This window comes from Gavialis gangeticus, unplaced genomic scaffold (genome assembly GCF_001723915.1).
Source record: "Gavialis gangeticus isolate Ggan-Ray unplaced genomic scaffold, GavGan_comp1, whole genome shotgun sequence".
Classification (NCBI taxonomy): domain Eukaryota; kingdom Metazoa; phylum Chordata; order Crocodylia; family Gavialidae; genus Gavialis; species Gavialis gangeticus.
Genome location: NW_017729031.1, coordinates 87,098,623 through 87,106,170, shown reverse-complemented (window position 1 = coordinate 87,106,170; position 7,548 = coordinate 87,098,623). Strand labels below are relative to the sequence as shown.

Below are 7,548 nucleotides of genomic sequence, written 5' to 3'. Positions count from 1 at the left end.
AAATACCCTTTCTTTGCACTTTGTAACTTTACAACAGCACCTGGCACTTCTTCAGCGGGTTCTTTCCATCTCTGGGATCACATTGAAATAGGTAGACATGATTCTCTCAATGGAAAGATGGAGAGAACACGTGTAAAAGTACACAAGAAGTCTTTGTGATAGAGCTGAGAGCCATGATTCCAAGGCTAGTGCTTAAATCTCTTGATCAGCCTTACATCCTTCAAGCTTTAGGTTAGGTCCAATCCCAGTCTTAAACATGGACTGAAGCAGGATGTACATAGAATTGAGACCTGCTTGGCTGCTGCCAAACTCTGGAGGTGTCTAAATTCCCTAGGCATCTCCTTGGTTGACTGTAAAGTTTGCAGGTTACTAGAGTTCTCCTGCTGTGCATACCTAGAATTGCTCCAGTCTGAGCAGCTTAGTACCCAGTGCTGTAGCAAGGAAGCTTGGCACCTGGGGAAAGCCCACAGTGGCAGCGCACCCTCACCCCATGCACAGATCTGGAGAGCACATGGGCCCCCCATGCTTTCCTGAGGGTGCACACAGCAGCAGGAGCTGCCTTCCCCTCCCCCCTGGACAAGCCACTCCCGGCTCCATCCTGCAGTTTGCCCTGGCTGGGTAGCACTTGCCTCAGTCCTAGTCCCCCTCGTCCCTCACCAGGGGGCCTCAATCTGCCCCCCCAACAAACCCCCTCCCTCCCTCTGCCCATTTCCCCCCAACAGACTCACCAGCTGGACACTGCTCTCCAAACTGCCGGGTTGACTGTGGCTGCGTGTATGCACGCAGCATTTATTCATGTCATTATCAGCCACATCAGCCAAAATTTTTAAAACAAAATATCGACTTGCAACTTGCCTCTTAGCACCTCTTTGCTTCAGCACCTGGGGCAGCTGCCCTGCTCACCCCTCCCTTGCTTTGGTACTGTTAGCACCTAGCAAATGCCTATGCCCTGTCAGGATCCAGGCCCTAGGTATTCTTTTGTCTTCATCCTCTGAAAGGTTCAGACCATTACATGTGCTTAGAGAATGCCTACCACAGGATTCAGGCTCCTTATAGAATGTAGCTGTGGCTACTTTCTTTTAATGAAACATTAGATCATTAGGACCCTTTAAAGAATCATTAGTGATTCTCAACTAGGGTACTGCAGTACACTGGCGAGTCATGAGATCCTTTTAAGGGTACTGTACACTATTTGCACTGTGAGGTGTGCAAATATCTATACATGGTTCAAAAGATAAACCCAGATATTTCAAGTAGAAAATCATAGCATGAAAATCATTCTGACATCTTGTGCTCTTCCTGAGTTCTTTGCAACACAAGAATTGCTCTATTATTCTTCCATAGTCAGAAAACAAGGTAAAACTAAGAGCTGGCATTTTCTGAAGGGTGTCTTGAGTCTAATGAGGGGTGTCTTCAATTTAACAAGGGGTGCCTTGGGTTTAAAAAGGTTGAGAACAACTGCACTGGGCACTTAAGTCCTTTCCTGGCACTATCCTTATCTGCATGTCCTAATAGGATGGTGGGGGTGATATTTCCAACCTATCCTGTAAGTATTTTAAGACCCACTAGCTAAAACTTTTAAAACCCAGGTATATGCAGGGTGAATTTTATTTGAGCATTTTATCTGAAATGTTGGAATGAAGCAATAGCTAACACATTAAAAATAAATAAATAAAACCTGCACCTGTCTGCACTAGCCTTGTAAAATGTGTTAACTAACTGGTTTAGAAGGGCATATTTTACCCCACTTCACACAAAGCTTAGATTTGTCTAGTCTAGACTGAAAGGAAGATTAATAGCTAGTTCTAATCTGTTGTAAAATTATAGTATGGACAAGACAAGTTGTTCCTTAGCATGAATGAGCTAGTCAAGCAAAAGAAAAGATAAATCCGATTTATCTCAATCGTCAAAATTTACCTAAAATCCTATGGCAGGAAATTCCAATCTGTCTCTAGATCTACGCTGTATTTCATTACATTGCTTGATTCATTTGATTTCATTGGAGCAGCATCAGTTTACATCAGTTTAAAATGCTTACTTCTAAGGAAAGGAGAGTGTTTCAGTATTTTTATGCACATCTGCTAAACTAAGCATTCTAGAGTACCATGCAGCAATAAAAAAGAGCAGCCATATAAACGTGAAACAATAATGACAAACATAACATAAAAATGATGTGTATATAAATCGGGACCTACCAAATTCATGATTTTGCAGTTTTCTTGAAAAATGCAAATTTGGTAGGTCTCCCATGAAAAATCCTGGTTTCCATGAAAAAGCAGGCAAATAGCCAATGAGTGAGTAGGAAGGATTGGGGGAAAGGCAGCTGCAAACAGAAAAGGGCAGGGTGGAGGAGAGGGGAGACAGGAGGGGAAGGGGGAGAAAACTAGAGGCTGAGCCCCTGATGTAGGCTCAGTCCACGAACCAGTCAGGGGCCAGGAGGGTCTTAGCACTGGCTTTTAAAGCACCTTGCGGCAAGCTGCTGCAGCATGCCTGCTTGTTTCTGTCTGAGAAAGAGCAGATATGAATGTGAAGAAGGCTTCCATAACTGCCAAATATGTTTCAGTGGTGGACCGTGCAAGACCATATCCTGCAGGGATCTTGCATGTAGATGGAGGCAGTCTCTTCTGCGCCACTTGCAGAACTCCGGACGTGTCCAGCAAAACCAGCGTCTATCATCACTTGGAATCAGAGGCACACATGACAAAGAAATTTCCTTGAAGAGGCTGAAGGTAAGAGCAAGAATCAAGAGACTGTGTACTCCCTGTTTTAAAGGACCACAGAAAGCAGGTTGGCAAGGTGAGAGATGGCAGTTTTCCTCATGGAGGCTTTTGCCAACAGCCAAATTTGATCACCCCAAGTTAAGGGACTACCTGACCGGAAATATTCCCAATGCTGGCAGTTTTCTGTGTGCCAACAAGTGTCATCAGGTGTATCTCCCTGAAGTCATTGCTTCACATGTAGAGTCAGTGAAGGCTGCCTTGGCAGAGTATCATCCCTTTTCCATTGTGGCTGATGAAGACCCTGACCCTCAGGACAACTATGTGCTGCACATTTTATTTGTACCAGGGAGCTGGACAAACCAGGACCTGCCTGTGTTTCAAACTGAGCTGGTCCACCTCACATCTGTCAGTTTTTCCACCATAGCCCAAGCCATTGTGAAAGTAATTGTCAGCTATGGTGTAGACTTTAACAAGATCTCAGCATTCCTGTCTGACAGTGTCATGTACACGTGATGTAGGGCTTTCTCTGATGAGCTCCAAGGAATGGGAATGCTGCCCAATACTGTTCATGTCGCCTGCAATGTGCACATTCTGTCCCTAGTAAGTGACATCTGACACACAGTTCCCCAAGGTGGATAGCCTGGTGTCTTCATAGGTGCATGCTCAAGCTTCACGATCTCTTGAGGCAAGGTGACATTCAAGATCAAGTGATGTTTGTGGCTGACAATGCCATCCAGTTGACAGAGCTCCAAACCTGGTTTGAAGGCCACCGTGCTGTGATCCACCACGCATACAATAAAAGTGAAAACTTGGAAAGTTGGGTCAAAGACAGGGCATCACAAGAACTGTCAAGCTGCTGTCATGAAAACTAACACAGAGCAACGCTCGAGGCATGACCTGTCACTGCCAGTGCAGTTTAGACATCCGGCTGCCCCCTTCCTTAGTGCTGTTTGCACTTTGGACCCCAACCAGATGCCTGTTCTTAGTTGTGACTCTCAGTTATTGAAAGAAATCCCAGGATGGGGGAAAGAGCATGACAATGAATTTGATGCCTGTGTGAACTTCAGCAAGGAGTGCCAAATGCCTGTCTGTGAGTGTGCTGTGGGACTCTGTCTGTGACTGGCTTCCACATCTTTATGCCCTGGCAAGATGCTGCCTCATCATTCCAACAAACTCGGTGGATGCTGAGCGTGTCGTCTCTGTGTATGCACAAGTGTTCAGTAGGGCTGTGCAAAACAGCACCATTCCACTTTGACTTCTGTTTTGATGTTTTGACTGAACAGTGCTTCATTTTTAGTTTCATTTAATTTCGAAAGCACTGCTCCATTCCGTTTCATTGAAACGGTGTCAGTGTTTTGACGCTGTTTCAACATTTTGCCCATAGGCTATAATGGGGAAGCATGAAACAGCCTATAAATTTGTCATTTCTTGCTTGATTCTGATGAAACATGCAGAGATGATAGCCCCTTCTGAGGTCATGAAGCCTGCCAAGTTTCAAGGAGATAGGTGCAGGGGTTTCTAAAAATCTGCTCCTCAAGCTTCTGACAAGCAGGGGCCAGGGAGCAGGAGCAGCATCCTGTGATCCAGCAGACAGATCGGGGGCCTGCACCCGCAAGAGAAGTCCAGCAGAGCCCCCGCAGCCCTCCTGGAGGTGCAAGTGGCCCCCGATCTGCCTGCCGGATGACAGGAGGCTGCTTCTGCCGCCTTGGACCCAGAGCTAGGAATGAAGCCCAGCTCCGGGAAGCACCTTCTCCAGCCAGGCTGAGTTTTCCAGCACTGGGAATGGAGCCCTGCAGCAGGAGGTGCTTCCCCCAGCTGGGCTGAGTTCCCCAGTGTTGGAAACTGAGCCCAGTAGCAGGAGGCACTTCTCCCTGCCAGGCTCAGCTCCCAATAGCTCACAGCCCTGTGGAACTCAGCCCAGTGGCGGGAGGCAGAGCGCAGCCCTGGCCACCAGGCTGAGCTCCATGGGGCTGGCCGAGTCAACTGGAGTGCAGCCCAGTGTCAGGAGGCAGGCAGAGGTGGCTGTGCTCTGATCGGCTCTGCCAGCCCCATGGAGCGCAAGCCAGTGGCAGGAGACAGGGAGAGCCATCCCCGCAGAGTGCAGCCTTGGCTTTCCCCAGCCTTCCACCACCTGGCTGCTGCTTCAAAACTCAAAATGTTTCAAAACTTTCAAAACGTTTTGATTGGCCTCATTTTGTTTCAAGGCTGGTTCGAAGCCCTTCATTTTGTTTCAATTTCGCTGTTTCAAGCTCAAAACAAGTCGAAACAACTGGCGAAGCTTTGCATAGCCCTAGTGTTCAGCCAACAGAGGCAGCAACTGTGCCTGGGTGAACCATGCTTGCATTTAATACATAGCCTGAACTGTCTGTCTTAAGGTTAGAATTCAGTTTCAATAAACTCCTTTTTTATAATGTCCTTTAATAAAGTGTATATAGCTGGTATGAGTTGCAATTCATGTTGTGCATAGTACAGCTTTATTTTCATAAGGTGTTTCAGTCTAGAGTCTGAGTAAGTGCTTATATGATACTATTTAATAAAGTATATATAATTGGCATTCATTCAAATTCATTGGTTTATTTTAATAAGATATTTCATTTTGCAGATTAATTAGGTGCCTAGACTGCGATATAACAATACAGCAATTAATGGCTTTGCTGGAATTGATCCCCTGATCAAGCCCAGGGAAGGCATTAATTGCCACATTAGCACACAGTCTAAGATATGGTTAATACTTTCCCTGGGCTTGATCAGGGAATTGCTGCATTAGCAAGCAGTCTAGGACCCAGTTAATGCCATCCCCAGAAATCATCCCCTAATCAGTCCTGGGGAAGGTATTAACAGCATCCTATACTGATTGCCACCGTGGCAATTAATGTCTTCCTTGGGTTTAATTCCCTGAGCAAGCCCAAGTAAGGCATTAATTGTCATGTTAACAAGCAAGCCCTGGTTTGGGACCATCAGCCGGTCTTCAGGGAGGGACGGGACTTCTGGTGCTAAAGTTTCATTTACTTTAGCATTTAGACTTTATAATTTTACATGTTATATAGTTATATAGACTTTTATAATCTTACATGTTAATCTAATCTTACATGTTATATAGTATGTATAACATTCTATATCAGGGATAGGTAACCCCTGGCACAGGTGCCAAAGTGTGGCACTCAAAAACATTTTGCTTGGCACGCATGCCTCTGGGTGGATGGCAGGGAAGGGGCCGGGGCTGTATGGCCACAAGGATCCAAGCCCTTTGTGGCTCCCCTGCCATCCACCCCTGGCACACCAACATCTTACAAGTTGAAGTTGTGGGTGTTCTTGGCACTCTGCCGAAAAAGGTTGCCGACCCCTGTTCTATAATGTTTCAGTAATTTATAGTTTATTATGGAGTTGTAACATTATTGAAGTGAAATGTTTTACCTTATTGGAAATGAAAAGTTTTAACATCATCAAAATGAAACCATTTGACATTAACAGAACCACATAGTCCAGTGATTCCAAATCAGTTTGTTTTCTGGAATTTCCAATCCACAGTGAATTTCAAAATTTTGACTTTTCATGTTTCATTAGGAATTAAAACTAATTTAGTAATGTTATATATGTGGGATGGAAATTCTAGTTTGAGTTGAGTCCTGCTAATATAATTTGACTTGAAAACTTAAGGAGACATAACTAAGTAGGGCAGTCCCTCCTACAAGATGCATTAACCATCACTATTTCTCTGCATCCATATAATGTCTTAAAGTTCTTAAGCATCTCTGAAATAACTGTTACAATTTGAGGATGCTGTTACTTTATATAAGTTATTAGTCTATTTATCTGTGTTACAGTAGCACTTAAAGGCCTTGATTTAGATTGAATTCCCATTGTACTGAGTTTAGATTGAATTTCCATTGTACCGGGCACTATGCTTTCACAAAAATTAAGAGATAACCCCATCTTTCAAATCATTTACAGTTTAATTAGATCAAGCAGACAAAGAATTATCATTATCAACCCTTTTTACAAATGGAGAACATAGACATGGGGAGATTAAAGATTTTCCAAATGTCACACATGGAGTTTGTGATAGCCTATGGCTTAAACTCAGATCTCAGAAATCTCAGTTCACTGCCTTAACCACAAGCCATTTTTTCCTCTCAGCAGCAGCTTAGTGATGGCATTCCAAACTAAACATCTGTATCTTCCTTTTGCTAATATTGTCTCCAAATCCAAAGTTTTCTGTATGCAACATGTTCATAACATCTTGCCAAGACCATATATCCTGATCTGATTAAAAAGTATGCTTCTTCACCAAGGAAACAGCTCCACTGAATTGTTCTACTTAATCTTTGAAAACCTGCAATATCCTCAAACAAAACAGTACATCAAATTAATCAATTTGCCACTACACAAATTGTTCCATTAATTCCTTAATCTGGTCCCAGAATTTTTACAATCATTGGACACTCCCAAGAGCAATGATTACTAAATACTTAATTTGGATTTGCACTGGAGTCATCTGCCAACTGGAATCATGCCAAATTTGAAAGCCAACACACAAAAAATAAAACACCTAATCAAACGATTGCAGTTTCATGGCTTGACAGAGGCACCTTTGCACCATGTGTATGGCATCTATTCTAGGTCATGCAAAGTACGTCCTAAATTTCATTGCTAGCAACTTTTAACTTCATGTTGAAACAAAGTTAAATACAGAGGGTTATACAATTTGATTACAAAGTAGGGACAGGCTTTTCAATAAGCATGATGTTCTGAAGTAGAAATCCAGTGCAATGGATTCAGGCTTCTGAGGATTTAGTTTGTAATATAAATGCAAATCCTGCTCAATCCA

At 43.7% G+C, this 7,548-nt stretch overlaps 1 long non-coding RNA gene across 2 annotated transcripts in view; it reads right to left on the bottom strand.

The window, feature by feature from the left end:
- Nucleotides 1-6,654: 6,654 nt before the first annotated feature.
- The window catches only part of LOC109301944, an 8,229-nt gene continuing 7,335 nt past the window's right edge, over nucleotides 6,655-7,548 (bottom strand). For both annotated transcript variants that reach the window (XR_002098664.1, XR_002098663.1), the window contains one exon: nucleotides 6,655-7,063. This is a non-coding gene — a long non-coding RNA (uncharacterized LOC109301944). The remainder of the gene's footprint in view (nucleotides 7,064-7,548) is intronic.